The following is a 17,522-nucleotide window of genomic DNA, read 5'->3' on the forward strand; positions in this document are numbered from 1 at the left end:
TGCAGTATTTGAGCTTTCAAGACCTTGCGGGCCTTTTCTTCAGATGTCTGAGGCCTGCGAGCTCTTGAAACTCATATACTATAACATATGTTTTTTGTTGGTCCTTTAAAAAGGAACACAGTCTATAAAGACTTCAGTTCTTTTCAAGACCAATATAGAAAGACAGTAATTTTTAAACCAGCACGTAGGGGCACTTGTGCGCACATTCATCGGTCCGTGCCCAGGAACGCGACTATTTTCTAACATACGGGTGGGTGTACATGTGTGCATGTTATAAAATAGCCTCGCCGGGCGCATGCATGTGTGTGCAAATCCTGTTTCTATTGCTTAAGTGGGGGAACTTTAAGAGGGATACACAGTGACGCCATTGCCTGTTTTGCAAGTTCATTCTCAGTTTGCTCAGTTAAGGGTTAGGATTCCAAACCCCTGTTAACCCCGACCTTTAAAACCCCGCTGATCTGCCTAGATATTTTAGTTTCATAACTTACATGTCATCCATAGCGGACGTAAACCTAAGTGGCAGGAGACCCCAGAATGCTCTAGTGTGCATAAGTACCGTATTTCCACGACAATAACCCGCCCACGTATATAACCCGCCCACACACATAACCCGCAGGTTTTCAAGATTTATGAAAAAAAGTTTTAATATACCCCGCCTCCTCATATAACCCGCAATTCAAAAAAAAAATAAATTTTTAAATACCTGTCGGAGGGCCGCGTGGGTCCAGGCGGGCGGCGGGAGCCGGGTGGTCGCGTGTTAAATCTAGGCCGCGGGCGGGTGGGCGCTTGTTCCAGGCGGGGGCGGGTGGACGCGCGTTAGTTCGAGACGGCCGGCGGGTGGTCGCGTGTTAAATCTAGGCCGGGTCGCACAGGCGCGCATTCATTCACTGCCGGTGGGGGCTGCGGCAGCCCCCACCGGCAGTGAATGAATGCGCGCCGAAAGCAGCTTGTTCCAGGCGGCGGTGGCGGGTGGACGCGCGTTAGTTCGAGGCGGGTGGTCGCGTGTTAAATCTAGGCCGGGTCGCTCAAGGCAATCTAGGCCGGGTCGCTCAAGGCAGTCACATGCCGTGACGTCACGGCATGTGACTGCCTTGAGCATCGAATCGCAGGGGTCGCATTCATTCATCCAGGCGGAGGAGCCGGCTGCTTTCGCCGCTACTGCCTTGAGCGCCGAAAGCAGCCGGCAGCGGCAGCTGAAAGCAGCCGGCTCCTCCGCCTGGATGAATGAATTCATTCACTGCCGGTGGGGGCTGCCCCAGCCCCCACCGGCAGTGAATGAATGCGACCCCTGCGATTCGATGCTCAAGGCAGTCACATGCTGTGACGTCACGGCATGTGACTGCCTTGAGCGACCCGGCCTAGATTGCCTTGAGCGACCCGGCCTAGATTTAACACGCGACCACCCGCCTCGAACTAACGCGCGTCCACCCGCCACCGCCGCCTGGAACAAGCTGCTTTCGGCGCGCATTCATTCACTGCCGGTGGGGGCTGCCCCCATCGGCAGTGAATGAATGCGCGCCTGTGCGACCCGGCCTAGATTTAACACGCGACCACCCGCCGGCCGTCTCGAACTAACGCGCGTCCACCCGCCCCCGCCGCCGCCTGGAACAAGCGCCCACCCGCCTGCGGCCTAGATTTAACACGCGACCAATCAGGAAGCGGCCGGGCGCAGGGATAGGACGGACTCCTCTCAGCTGCAGCCTATTCAGAGTCGGGAAACTTTATTGGTTGTAAAATTTTTTCTGGATAACCCGCCCACGTTTATACCCCGCGGGGGGCATGCGGGGTAGGTAAAAACGCACATTACCCGCGGGTTATATGCGTGGAAATACGGTATTTACCCAGAAATTTTAGGTTAAAATCCCGGAATGTCCATTGCCCTGCTGAGACCACACCCACATCAACCCCTTTAAAAAACAAAACACTTCTCGTTTGTGTGTGCAGTGGCATTTACATGCGTATCCGGGTGGCTTGGTGTGTATTGGCCTGCCATATTCGTTCATCCCCTGATTGAGGTGCGCGTCGGGCTTTTAAAATTCACCTTTTAGTTAAATAGCATAGTTATCTGCCTTTTCTGTATATGCAGCTGGCTACAGAATAAAAATTAGTTTTAAAAAAAGAAAATAGTTACTTGAACTCTATAGTGCAATATGAAAAATATCAGTAGCATTTGCATGAAGAGGTCTGAATACAGGGAAAATTGCTCAAACTTTCTTCAGTAGTTTTACAAAGTGAACAGACTTCTGAACGCTGTCTTATGTCTTTTATCCCATTGCATGCAACATGTAGTGCAGTGTACTTCTAATAGAAAAAGTCAGAACATTTCCTCTTGCATTTATTTCAATATTTTTAGTTTTCATTAATACTTCACCAAATAAAGATATTCATGCCACAATATGGACCTAATATACTAAGTAATTTTCCTGTAGATATAACTTGGCGAAACCCCTTTAGTGTAGCAAAGGGTAGATTATAGTAAAAAATCAGTCCATGGGAGAGAGATGTGGTCCCTTGCAAGGATGCTGGGGTGGGGGTGAGGTCAAACAGTGCCGTACCTGCAATGAAATTACCTTGTCCTCCCTCCCTCCCTCCCAGAAATCTGCGGGTCCCTGTACCTTTAAGGGGTGGGTCTGCTGCACCCTGCTTGTCCCACCAGGGTATGTCTGATAGCCTGAGTATCTCAGCCTGCTTGTCTGACATTGCTGCCACCTTTAAACTCAATATGGCCAAGACAGAGCTCCTTATCTCTTTCCCCAAGCCCACCTCCTCTCTTCCTCTTTTTTTTCTCTGTTTCTGTGGATAACACTGTGGTCGTGGTTGTGGTTCTCTTTGACTCCTCTCTCTTTCCTTCTCTACGCATATCCAATCGCCACTAAAATGAGTCATTTCTATCTTTATAACATTGTCAAAATCCATCCTTTCCTTTCTGAACACACTGCCCATAAGAACATAAGAAATTGCCATGCTGGGTCAGACCAAGGGTCCATCAAGCCCAGCATCCTGTTTCCAAGAGAGGCCAAACCAGGTCACAAGAACCTGGCAAGTACCCAAACACTAAGAATATCCCAGAACCCTTATCCACTCTCTCATCTCCTCCTGCTTAGATTACTGCAACCTGCTCCTCACAGGTCTTCTGACAAGCCATCTCTCTCCACTGCAATCTGTCCTAAATTCAGCTGCACTCCTCACAGCATACAGTCTTAGCTGCCCTGTTCTTTTCTTTAACTATATCATGATCCTTCTTTGCTTGATAAACATCTGTTATTGTTCATGTATTCTGGTGTCACATGTGGCTAGAGTAAAATTTAAAAAAAACCCACTTCTCTTAAATCTGATATTACACAACACAGGATCCAGATAGAAAGTAATGAGTCTTGCATTTCCTTTTAAACATTCTTGGACAGCTCATCTACAGTACTGGAGATCTGGTGCATATATTATTAGATGATAAATTTTTAGCACTAGTTCCTTGTGCCCAGATTTCTGGCTTTCTAATGTAATGCATTTAATTTTTGTATTTTTGTAATTTTTTTTTTTTTGTTGTAACATACTTGGATTACTTATGTGGTAAAGCATGAAATTATTATTAACAGAGTATTGAAACTTGGAGAAATTGTTCAGTTTATTCCCTTATTTCTTAAGCCTTTTCAGAACAATGCATCAACCTCATGGTCTAAGATACACTTGAGCTTGCAGTAAGTTTCAATGATGGGTTGGGTTGCACCACATCCAGGTTAATCCAGAGAGGCTAGTTTTTGTGTCATTACTTGCAAGGACTCTTAGTTGTTACGCTTAGCCAGCCGCGTTCGCATCCTGCGGCTGGCCACCCTCACCGTCCTGCATGGTCGACATCGCTTCACCGAAAACGCAGCCGCCAACCTAAAACTCTGCCGCACTGCACCGGGGACACCATGTGATCATTTGCTTAGGCACGCACAGCAGTTTTCTCTTTAAAGGGCCAGTGGTGGGAAAATCTGGCAGCGCCTCTGTTTGATGTCACAGAGCTGTCCCTATTTAAGGGCTCCTGGATCGTCTTCTGGCTTGACCTGGTTTGTCTTTGTTTCACGTCTTGCTGTTCACCGCCTGCCTGACTTGGATGGTTAATAATGTCTCCTGCTGGTTGCCTTCCCAGATCTTGGATCATCTCATGTCTTGCTTTTGATCGGTGCCGCCTGCTGACGTGAGGTCTTTCAGGGTTCTCTTTGGAGGTTGCACCAATCTCATCTCATCCTCATGGTTAACAATAGTTCTGTTTTCCCTAAGAAAAGTAGGTCTATATCTTCTTGCATATAATGAAGCAATACCAAGATTGTCAGCCTTTCTGGGTTGGCATGGATGAGGTGACAACCCTAATGATAGGTGGTCCGTCAAGTATATAGAGTTTGTAGAATAGGGACCCTTTACATAGAAACATGGCAGATAAAGACCATGCGGTCCAGCCTGACTGCCTATCCACATTTCCTGCTTAGCTTTACATTCTCTTCCTGCCCCTCAGAGATCCTCTATGCTTGTCCCAAGCTTTTTTGAGCTCCAACACTACCCCTGTCTTCACCACCTCCACTGGGAGGCTGTTTCATGCATCCACCTCCTTCTCCATAAATAAATAGCGAGTTCTGATAGATCTTTTCTATCTTGGTGTACAAATTCCTTCAAAAGATCCTTTGGTGTATGTTTTTTATATGGTTACATTGTTTGGAAAGAAGGCATCTGTTGATCATATTCTGATGGATCTAATAATTCTCATATTCTTGTTTGGGATCTTCCACATTTAATATGTTCTGATAAACCTGCATCCTGGTAAATGGATTGCTGCCTAGAATCCCTAAATGAACTTAGCTCAATTTACATCACTTGGCATTCTTCTCGCCCAAGCAGTAATGCATGATGACTTTTATTGGTACCTTTTATTCACACATCTAGGATTGCTGTAACAGAGCAAGTTGTGGGTGATCCATGGATGACTATGGGAAGCCTACAGGTAGTTTCAGATTATCACCCAAGTTTCCAGGAATGTTTGACATTGCAGATTGGCTGTAACAATGTGCAATGACTTCCTCTGTCAGCACTGTAATTGGTATCCCCAAATGTTCTTCTATTTTTGTGTTTTGTTTGCTCAGTAAAATAGAAAGGGCCATGAAACTAAAGTTCTTTTATTGCTGGTGGGGATATTTTGTTTTCATGAGCCAAGGTTCATGTTCTATATGACTGAGTGTTCCTGACATTTCTGTTTATGGCTGTGTGACCATGATAAATACTCCTGGTCTCACTAAACTAGCCACTTTTGCAATTATTAATTACCAAATTTCCAGCTCTAGTATGAAGAAGAAAGGTCAAGATTTACTTATATTTTTTAAATTAATGGGGGTGGAAGACAGTTTTGAGTTGTATAAATGATCAGAAAGTGTAGATAAAGTAGACTCATTAATCATACTGGGATCAGAAACACCTCTATTCATGAACTCATTTATGCTAAAGAAAGCAAAAATAAACTTCTCGTTAAACTCTGCATTTTCTAGCTTCAGAGCAATTAGGCTCTTCCTGAATTCACACCTGCTTACCTGTCTACCTGCTGATACAGCTGATTGACTTCCAATGTAGAGAACATGTCCAGGTGATGTTAGTAGTGATACTTTGGTGGTTAAGGATCATCAGTTAGTCACTCTTGGATGACATTTCTGCCACTTTGTTCAGACAGGATGCCTCTGGGGAATGCAAGAAGGATGCCTTCAGGAAACAGCTCTTCTGGAAATGATGTCACAAGACTTGGGGAGGGGGGAATTCACGATACTCTGAAACAGTTCTTCAGGGAGTGGCAATTTTATAAATATTGTAGTAGATATCTGCTGTATATGTACAGAGGTAGGATTGTCAATTTCTCTACAGTGATCACTATTCCATGATTAAGTAGCACGTTCACCAAGAAATCCTTCTTAGCATAGTAGCATGTGTAATTGTCATGATTGATCAAAATCTGTTTTTACACCTCAAAAGCTTTCTGTCTTGGTTTTGTGGACTCCATGTTTCACTACTTCTGTTTTCTTGTTGTTAAAAGGAAAGGCAGTAGAGAAAATGAATGAAGGAGAAGCTTTAAGGAATGTAAAGAAAGAGTGAAATATGCAGACTGCGACTGAAAAAGAATAACTATGAATTGAGAGTTGGAAATTTTTTTTGTGGAGTAAAAGCGATGGAGGATTTCTCTGCAGCCTTTTTTTTTTTCCTAACAAAAGTGAAATCAACAAAATTTAGTTGGCTTTTCTTTTCTTCCATTTTGAAAATGTAATGTAATGAAATGGACTGAATGAACATCCTAGACACCTGGAATACCTTCCCAGAAGAAGTGGTGAAAACAAGAACAGTAGTGGAATTCCAGAGGGAGTGGGCTAAATATAGAAGTTCTCTAATGGCTAGAGAATGGAAATGACGAACTGGGGTGTAACCTATGGTAACTTTTGATGAAACGTTTCTGAAAGGGGGCAATCTGCACAGAATGGCATTTACAACCAACCAGTTGGCATTCAAGGGATTCATATGGGCATATCTTATAGTAAACATATGGTTTTGTTATGTGGCTTTTTACATTACTGCAACAAAATTTGATAATTCACTCATGGTGGTGGTAGGACAGGAGTGATTCACTCTTGTGCTTCTTCAGGCAGGGCAGGTCCTCTGTGCATCACAAGAAGGAATGATAAACCGCTGAGAGGAGGAAGTCTGGTCATTCACCTGCTTTTACAGCGTGAACGGGGCCTTCTTGCACCTAGGATAATCTGTGCGGAGCGACAATTACAACTCTAAACACCTTGCTGGACAGACTGGATTGATCATTCTGATCTTTATCTACACTCATTTTCTAAATATGTTGTTAACCATATTTTATGATCATTCAGTTTACAGAGAGGCTGCATCCACTGAGATGCAAGAGGAAATTTGTCACTTTGTCAGCACAGTACAACATGATAAATGCCTACATTCACTGTTGCAAGGAGTTAACACATGTTAACATCACTAACATGTAAATTAGTCTGCATTAGTGTTAACAAAGGGATGGTAACATTCAAACCAGCGTATGGGTGCACATTTGTGGTGTGTGCGTCAGCCCGTGCCCAGGGACATAGCCACGGTATAAAATAATCTGGCCGCGTGCACGTGTGTGTCAAATTTTAAATGGGCACATGCATGTGCATGCAAATCCCACTTCTAACACACAAGTCGGGGGATTTTAAAAATAGTGTGAGCCGGCGCCATTGCCAGTTAAACCAGTTTGTCACCAGTTCACCCAGTTAAGGGGTAGGTGCTCCAAACCCTCCCCCCCCCCCCCAGTTTAATAGCCTTCACTTCCCATAAGCCCTGTACCTTAAAACCCTGCAGGTCTACCTGTTTTTCTTTTTATCATCACTTGCATCTCCTCCATAGCAGAAGTAACGTTACATGGCAGAGGACCTCTGCGCGTGCCGGGATGCATAAGTATTTACACACCCATCTCTTGGCCATGCCCTGACACACCCCTATCCCATCCCTTTGGAAAACATTTGAGATGTGTGTGTGTGTGTTGCGGGAGATACACGTGAGGCGCTTACGAGCACTGAGCAGATTTTACTCAGTGCTCATAAGCCTGACTTATTCGTGCATCCTCTAATTAATGTGTACCCTGGGCTGTTAAAAATTCAGCTTTAGATCTGGTGTTAATGAGGTAATAAGATGCAAAACTATGCAAAATAGTTGACCTTTGAGTGAAGCAAAAATGTTTGTATGTTAAAATACACAAAATGTAATGCAAATATATTAACCTCAAACCTTACCTACTCCTCCAGGAGATGTAGTTAGTACATTCTTGCATCATCATCCTAATTAATGTACATACTTTCATGTGTGTACTTTCTGTGGTCCGATGTGAATCATTTGCATGTCATTAGCATTGGCCCGCTAACTTAGCCATCCTGCTCCTATAGCCACACTTTTTTTAGGGTTCTAAATGTAGGCACTCAGCCCTAGTAAATTTTGAAATGGGCCAAATTAGGATCCATCAATGATGCCCACCTAAGTCTTTTGAAAATTGACCCCTAATTATATTATAGATTTACTTTACCTCTACCTTCTTTCAAAGTAAGTAATGTAACAAAGAATCAATTTCAGTGCATCATTGACTGATCTCAGAATGGTGGATGATACACTTAAATCAATTCCTTCTGTGAAGATGGCTAAACTTTCAAAGACAATACAAAGTGCCTTTCATTGTGCCATCCCTATGCTTTGGAATATGTTGTCAAGAGAGTTGTGCATGCTACCTGATTATTTGATGTTTCTTCTGGCCATGAAGACTTGGCTCTCTTCTCGGGCGTTTGATAACTCTCTATGATGTCTATAAGTCTGGATGGGGGTGGGAAGATGAGTTTATAGTTTTTGGGCCTTTGAAATTCTGCACCATGTCTGAGATTCTTTGCAGGATTTCATGAAATGCTTTGCTTTATTGAGCGGCTATCTAGGTAGCCTTATTATGTTTATGTTGCAGTTGTTTGGTTATGTTGTATTATGTTTTGAATGACTATTTAGGGAGGATTTTAAGTAAGTTATCCATTATGTGGTCGGTATCTGTCCTGCATTTGTGGTGGTGTAATAATTAGTTTCTGTGCTATGCACTTTGCTGTAATACCTTTTGGGCATTCTGGTGATAAAGTGTGGAAAACGCAATGTATTATTGTTATAGATTTCTTTTTTGTAGGAAGACTTTGCTCACCTGACTATATTTTCGTCCCATTGTTTGTTTACTAAATGGAATAACTGGTTACTGGCAGCTACAGATAACTGGTGCTGAAGGCTGAGAATCCTCAAATGGGGGAAAGGAATTTAACTTCCGAGGAAGTGGGTGTTCTATCTATTTCACTTCCATTATTTCCAACTCTTCCTGCAAATTGAATTTTCTTTTGCCCCCTAGATATAAGTGGAGGATTTTTTTTTTTAATATGAATGATCCCGCAACCTGCTTACTTCTGAAACTCATCAAGAATAAGATGCATTGTACCTGTATGATTAGGGCACCATAAAAATGCTGAAATAAGTATGACGCAATGCCCAGGTAAGTGTGGTGCCATATGAATACAGTTACAATGTATTAAACATTATGGCGGTATTGAAAGGAAGGCAAGGAGAAGAGCCGTTTGCTGTGTCTAAGCCAGAAATTGACACACAAAAAGGAATGATACCTTGAACGCATTCTTTTGTGTTCATGCTTAGCAATGAAAATCACTTGCACTGCTTATAGTCAATTTGCTTTGCATGGTAATTTAGGGTCCTTAGTTTGGTTGAGAAGACTAATAAATACATAAATAAATAGATAAATATTTCTGCATCACCAAATTTGTGTATAGTTGGTTCCATCTGCCCATCTACTAGAATACATACCACATGCCTAAGTGGGAACATAATCCATTAAATGTACATAACTTTTTTTTTTTTTGCCTTGGGACATCCCATTTAATACAGCTGTTGATTCTGTCCAAAAAAGATTCTGTCTGTGTTTCAGACACTGATGGTGTATTCAGCCTGAACTGCAATCACTTCCTCCTTGATCTCTTCAATGAAAAGGCAGAAATTGTTGCTCTTACATAGACAAGTACAGAAGCTTTTAATGCTCATTAGGAATCTCGATATACCAAGGATTTCTTTAGGGGAACAAAGGAAGGACAGACAAAGAGGAAGTGGAGAACTTTTTTTGTGTCTGGAATTTATGATTTGACCTCCTCCTAAGCCTGCGATCATACTGTTAACATAAGGAGATAGAACTGGGGTCATTGATGGAATTATTTTACAGAGAAAAGATTGCTAAAATACTAAGTGGCATTGAGTGATAGGACTCAAGAAGCCATGGAGAAGGAAGAATGTGGTGTATTTATCGATCTGAATACTGATGATGATTGGAACAGCAAATGTGTGAAGTGCCAAGGCTGTATTGAGCTCAGGTGCTAGCTGGAGTGCTTGGGACTGCTATCACCAAATTATTCTTCAGCATAGGAGACCCGTGCCCTAGATAGCACAGAATTGCTCAAAGACTGCTTTGTGTGGTAAACTTTTGTTTCGTTTCATTTATAAAGTGCTTTGATAAATGATAGACTCTATAAACAAAGCAGTATACACAATCTAAAACAAAGCATAATGATCATGAAAACATAACAGTCCCATTGTGATGACAAATCAATGCATTAAAAAATGAAACCTCCAATCTGCTGTCACCTAGCCCCATATAATAACAACCCCTTTCAAATATGCCCAACTCAAGGACCTCTAAATATTATCAGTGTTCCTGTCTATATTTTACCTACAGTATATATGCTGACTCCTATCATTAACCTTCCTCCCCACAGTATTCTTACATATTCCAATTACCCTTCCACCAATGTCCCCATACCCTTTGTTCCCCCAATAATCATGAATTACCATTCCCTGATATCATTTACAACTCTGTTTCCAGTCTGCCTGCCCTACAATGTATCTGTCCCTCCCTATATACAGCTTTGTATCAACTTAGTGGGAATGGAAGCGTTTTTCTTTTTTCCTAAATTTTAGAAAGTTCTGTTCCACAATATAGGAGCTGCCACTATTCCTTCTTGCTACATTCTGGATGGTTTTCATTGTTGGAACTTCCATAGGCAGTCTTGTAAGGTCTGGAGATCACATATAGAGCAACACCCAACTCAAGGCCCTGCTGCAAATAGCTGGGTCATTATCTCTTAGCAAGTGAAAGGGCTAATGCACACTATTTGCCCTTTTAGGGAGTAATTTTCAGCCAGCGTAGAGGTCTGTGGGTTCTTTATATCCACAGACCTTTTATTCAAATTTTCCAAAGCAAAAATACACACACAACTTCTCATTTTGAAAATTATCCTAGCAAAACGATGCGTCCATGACTACACCAGCTTATATGGTATGCTTTGTTTTACTGAAATAATTTACATGCCTGCTTTTTAAAATCAAAAAGTCCAAGCCCCACCCAGATTTCTCCTCTGGAACGCACCTCCCTTATGTGCATAAAAGGATGTGCACACATTGTGTATGCATATAACTTTAGGTGTGTATCTGTCATGAAATTATCTAATGGGTTATTTCTGTGGGCAAGGCACTACTTTGTCCACAGAAGTCCAACTTATCCTCTTGAGTGCTACTTTTAGCCATTGGATTTACAGAGAGCTATTCTTCTGAATGTGATTGTGCTCTTGCAAAATGTTATTTTAATTAATATACAATGAGTGACTGTAGTGCAATATTTTATGCAAAGCAGCACATAAAGTATGAACACACAGCCAAACGATGTGTGAAAAACCCTTCACAAATAGGATTTTCTAAATAAATTAATTACACTTCAGTGTAGTTAAAGCTTTTGTAAAATTTTCCATGGAAGAAATACGTGTACTATTTTGCTACTGAGCTTATTTGCATATGCTAAAATGGAAATGGGGGGTGCAGTTCAGGTTGACCAGCACCTGTCGGGCTATGTTCTTAGTCTCTTGGTTTCAGTTTGACTGTAAAACCATAGCATTTAAAACTTATTAGAATCACTTACATTTCAAAATCTGCTGTCCCCAATTTGCAGAAGTACATAGTCAAAGGTATAAGGTTATTTTAGCTCATATCTTCCTTTGATCTTCACTTTTCATTTTGTTTATTTGAACAAATCACCACATGTTTCAGTTGCGGCCATCTGGTTGTGTCTTTGAAAACAATCAGTCGTTTTGCAGAGAAATCAGGAGCGGTCTACAAACCAGAGGTCCCCCGTATTTTTACTTACAAGCTTTGATATTTTTTTTTTTTTCCTTTTCACCACCCTTCTAGCCTACACACATCTCACAAAGACCTATTAGTGAGATTTCATTTCTAAACTACCACAGGGTCACCTATTTGATTTCCGCAGAACATTTGTTTGGCATGCATTAATGAGTTTCTGGGCAATGGCTCTGGCATCCCAGCTTTAGTACTTTGTCAAATTAGCTCTCTGTTATGTCTGCAAGCTCTGACACAGCTGCAGAAAGCAGTGAGAAAGCACAGTCGAGCCCGTTTCCAATGGAGAGGAAAGTCTTGTGAAGCAGAGAGCACGGTGCACAGCTGTGGTATTTAAGTGCTGGACACTGTTCATGATTTCACTTTAATTGATGCACATGCAAATTAAGCACATTCATACCCAGTGTATGCAAATTTATGTTATACAGGCTTTAGATATTCTGGAAACCTTCCTTGATTTGCCTCCCCTGATGGAATGTTTCTTCTTGTTTTCAAATTTATTTTGTCTTTCAATTAGTGAAAATTACCCCCTTCAATTCCTGTAATCAACGTTTCTATAGCTTATAGCACAGAGACACTTTTTGTTTTAAATCTAGTAAATTCTGCTCGCAATCTCCTTAACAGCTATGCATTAAATTAGTCATACCAGATACTGAGTTGTCTGTTTCAGCTCCAGCATCAAGCAATCTGGTGACCCTGCCCTTATGCAGGAGGTATTTAATACTCTAGTTCCCAAATCTGTCCTGGTGAGCCCACAGTAAGATTTTCAGAATATCCACAGTGAATATTCATGAGATATATTTGCATACACTTGGTCTCTAGTGTATGCAAATGTATCTCGTTCATATTCATTGAGGAGATCCTGAAAAGCTGACTGATGGTGGGGTCACCAGGACAGGTTTGGGAAGTCTGTACTCTCTATTATAAGCATTAAGAATATTATCATGTACATAGTAACCTAGTTGACTAACAATCAGGGGAAAGTATAACTATTTCTGAACTTTTTGTATTTGTCCCTCTCCCCCATTCCATGATATTTCTTTTTATCAGTAACTCCTTTTAGTCCTAGTGAAGATGAACAATTGATGACTACTCACATTGCCATTGGAAACTGTTTATTCAGTGCTGGTTTTCATTTCTTTGTTGTCGTTTGCTCTGTGTATGCATCTCAATAAATACATAATGCATTTGCATTGCCAACAAAATGGTTCACTGAGTCTCATGATTGGGATATGGCCATACCGGGCTATAACTTATTAAGGAAGGACAGAGAGGACAGAAAAGGGGGGGAGGAGTAGCTCTCTGTCAAAAACAATATCCAAGCAGCTGAAATGCAAGGGATGTGGGGTAGGGAAGAAGCATTATGGGCTGTCCTAAAAAAAATAAAATAAAATAAGAGTGCTTCCATTTATATCAGTGTGGTCTAAGGACTTCCAATTCAGACAAAAGAGCTGGACAGAGGTCTGGTTGATGACATGTACATGGACACTTTGACAGGCACACGTTTACTCAATGAAACATACATACACAAATACATGGCGTCATAGATGTAGAAAAATATAGATACAACACATAGATGTAGATAGTGAACATAATTATATATGAATGCATGTGTACATAGATCTGATTATGATTTTTAGAACACAAAAATGTTAAATGTTTGTCACCCTGCCTATGACTAGTCCAGAGGTTTTTAAACCTGTAACTAATAAATGATCATTGCCTTTCTCATTTAATAGCAAATGGGGGCCCCACATATGTATTCATCCAACAAAAGATGATTGACTGCAGATGCCTGATCAGCCTACCATTTTCATGACTAGTAAACGATAAAACAAAACCCACCTGCAAGGAAATTGCTAGCTGCTCTCCATGGTGCTGAAATTGCTAATTAACATTAAATTGAATTGCATGAGAATTGTTTCTGATTGTCATATGGTTATAAGTATGAATACAAAGCATAAGAGTCTGTGGTGAAGGACATTGGATGGTACTGGCAATGCATCAATATAAGGTGATGAAGCAATAGAAGAGGCTGGTAATACAGTTAAAAAGCAGCCAAAAGGATTACACTGGCATAATTGTGTTTCTGCAAACTGACTTCTAGAAATGTATTATAATTAGTGTATGGGAAGTTTGATTTATATCATCTCATCAGTTATATTGCTTAATCTGAATACAATTAAGTTTTAGAGTGCTGAATGTAATAAATAGGAAAATGGAATATCTTTTTCATCTAAGCAGTGTTAAGTTTCATGTTCTCTGTCTAAGAGAAGATAACTACCTAAACTCTATAGTCTAGATAGTGGTGAGATCTATTGCCTTTGACTTCTATGAGATAGTGTTCATCTTTGCTTTAGGATACCTACTCTAGGGAGGCTGATGTAATAAAATGGTAGTAAAACATATGTTAAAATGTATTACACATTTTCTTTACTACTGTGCTAAAAATGTTTTCTCCTGATGCAATATAAGCATGGGAGTAGCTTGCTTATTGCAGCTGTTACTACCCCTAACCAAATAAGCTAGATACTTCACTTAGATGCAGCTCCAGCACTGCTCTCTACATCAATGGTGGGGGTGGAAGGTAAATAGAACCAAAAGGTTACTATTAAAGGCCAAGAGTATCAGATAAGTATGAGAAATAAATGTGTGAAAGCTGGATGGTCCGTTTGGTCTTCATCTGCCATTATTTCTATGTTTCTATGGAGGTTAGATCTGTAAGTTATGTTTTAACTTGCATTTCTAACCTTTGAATTAAAAAAAAAAAATTTGTCCCAGAAACTCTCTGCTACAGGACCTCTGAGCCAGAGCATTCATGCCCTGGAGCTCCCAAGCCAGGACCCCTGCCCCAGGACCAACAAGCCAGAGAGACTCTCTGCTCTGGGACCAGAGATACCCCACTCACTCACCTCCCCCTACCAGTCCCCTATGTTTACCTTTGCAGTATTATAGCTTTTTCTGTTTTCTTCACTGGCTGTTTTTTAAATAGAGACAGTTCAGCTGAAGTTACCCCAGTGTGTGTGGGGGGGGGAGAGGTCCTGGACTAAGCTCTCCCCAAACCCAGAATTTCTGGGTGTGGGGCACCTGAGTCAGGACCCTGGGGCCCAAAATTGGGGAACCTGCATCCAAGGGTCCTCAACTTGGGGAATATAAGTCATTGGGTGTTGATATATTTTTAAACTTAAATTACTTTACATAGAAGTAAATGGAAATTAAATCTTTATTTCATCTCCATGGCTGTGTAACGATCGAGTGCAGTAAAACAGCTAATTTTTAGCACACTTTCCTGCATTGGCAATAATTCCATATGCAGACCATTTCCATGCATTAGCATGCAAAGTAAGCTCAAATTGTCAAACTATTTTAAGAACAGTTTTTTTTAGTGTAATTTTAGCACAACAAAAATGTGTGCTAACATGGCAGTAATGAGGTGCGCTAAGCTTTGCATACCTCATTACATTGTCTTCTTTCTTATTAGGGAGTGAGATTCAGCATTGCAGACACTACTGCTTAATTTAAATAAAGAAACAGTGGAAATTCGGGATGTGCATTCAAATGAGTTGATTTTCAGTTGGATTCATTGCAATGAAAACCAAAATAATGAGGCACCTGAAAAAAAAAACCACAAATCTTTTTCATTTCATTTGGTGCCATTAAAGTCTATAGGGGAAGCAAATCAATGCATTTTTTTTTTCACTTCCAGCCAGACGAAGTGGAGCTGACATTTTCTCCAGGTACATCCCTAATGGAAGTCATTTGAGAGTTTCAGGATCTTTTTTTGCTTCTCTTTTTTTCTTGTTTGTTATATTTAATGGAGAAGTTTGTTCTTTGTTTGGCTTTCTTTCCAACTTTAATCAAAAATTGTGTAGCCAGTTGCAGAAGTTACTAAAATCTATAATCGTATAAAAAAAACTGAAGACCGAAGACTTTGATTGCCAGTCAACATTCATTGCAGAAACACATTTATACCACCAAACACAGTAAACAGTAAGATGATGAATTCCAAATACTAACTGCAGAGTCATTGTGATGCATACACACCATGAGCCAGATGCAATAAACTTTTTATTCCCTTTAGGCACAGAATGGGAAATATACATTCACCCATGTGACAAAGGAGGATGGAACTGTTTTTTGAGCTGGCAACAGCCATCACAGCTGTATAATCTGTGGCAAAAAAAACCCAAACCCAGACATAATCTCTGTAATTTTTATTTTTTAGGCAAAAATGAAAGCAAGATTACTGGCAGAATTTTTGCTTTGATTATTGGTGCACGCCCTGTAGAGTTTGCACCAACGTACAGTATTTTAATATTCTCCCCCTAATATAGTAATGTCAGTGTGCTAAGCTTGGTAGCACAAAATTATTTGAAATTTGGGAATTTGTATATATGCATATTATTTATTTTCTCCTTAACGAAAGGGGCTCTTAAAGAATTAAAGGGATGTTCTCTTAGCTACAGGAATTCTTCACCTCTTAGCATTTCTGTTCCTTACATAATATTTTTGCTCTATCAATGCTGCCTTTTTCCTAGATCTCAGAGTATAGTACAATGTGTGCGGTTGGTGTTCGCCTTTATAAATCCAACCCAGCAGCATGTCTCACTTATTGTGAACACACTGTGTGATTTATATTCCTGTCTGTGACATAATAGCCTACCAATACTATCTCAGGACCAGCAAATGATAGTATCATTCTACAATAAAACCCAACTCACCAACTGAGCCAAGTTATTGCATCCAAGATTCAATCTGTGCAACAGACACCATGATGGAGCCCTAAGAAAGAGGTCCATATGCCTTTCCATTTTATTATCAATTATCTACCTCTGATTTTCAGATGTCATGTCCTGTAAACTCAATGATGTCTATGCTACAACATCTCTCCTGCTGTGATAAATCTTGCAGCACTTAAAGATGAATTTTAAAAGCTTGACGCACGCTGAAATTAGGGGATGCGTGAATATTTATTTATTTATTTATTTAACACTTTTTTATACCGACCTTCATAGTAATAACCATATCGGATCGGTTTACATTTAACAAGGGTATAACTGAAGCATAATTAAATTAAACAAAAGAGGTGAAATAAGGCAAAGTTACATTCAACAAGGGGTAAGAACTTGGAAGCTAACGTAGCTGGAAGAAAGGTAAAGGCGGATAATAAACAAGAAAATACAATAGAGAATACAGGTTAAAGCTACAGGTGCTTTAACCTAGCAGTGCCATAGACCATCGTTCTTGAAGATCAAAGACCATTGTCCAGAATATGTCTGGCTTGTGTGCGCCAAGCAGATTTTAAAATCTGGCCAGATATGCACATAAATGCCACTGGGTGCACAAATTGGAACTTCTCAAAAAGAGGAGGGGCCTGGTCTGGGCAGGGCAATAACGTTCCAGGATTTTAACCTGAAATTTGCATGCAAATATGTGTGTGATCCAAAGTATGCCGGGGTCCCCTGTCATGTAACTTTTACTTCTGCTATGGATGACGCGTGAGTAATAAAGCAAAAAAAAAAAAAAAAATCTAGGCAGATCAGCAGGGTTTTAAGGGTTGCGGCTAATGCGGGAAAGGAAGTGTATTAAACTAAGGGGGTTTGGAGACCTCTTCCTTAACTGGGCAAACTGGGAAAATTGGCAGTAGCGTTGGTATGTGTCCCTATTAAAATCCTTACACTTACACGGTAGAAGCAGGATTTGCATGCGCACGCCCACTTAAAATTGAGCACACAAGCGCATTGCTAGGCTAT

Source organism: Rhinatrema bivittatum, chromosome 18, assembly GCF_901001135.1.
Source record: "Rhinatrema bivittatum chromosome 18, aRhiBiv1.1, whole genome shotgun sequence".
NCBI classification, from domain to species: Eukaryota; Metazoa; Chordata; class Amphibia; order Gymnophiona; family Rhinatrematidae; genus Rhinatrema; species Rhinatrema bivittatum.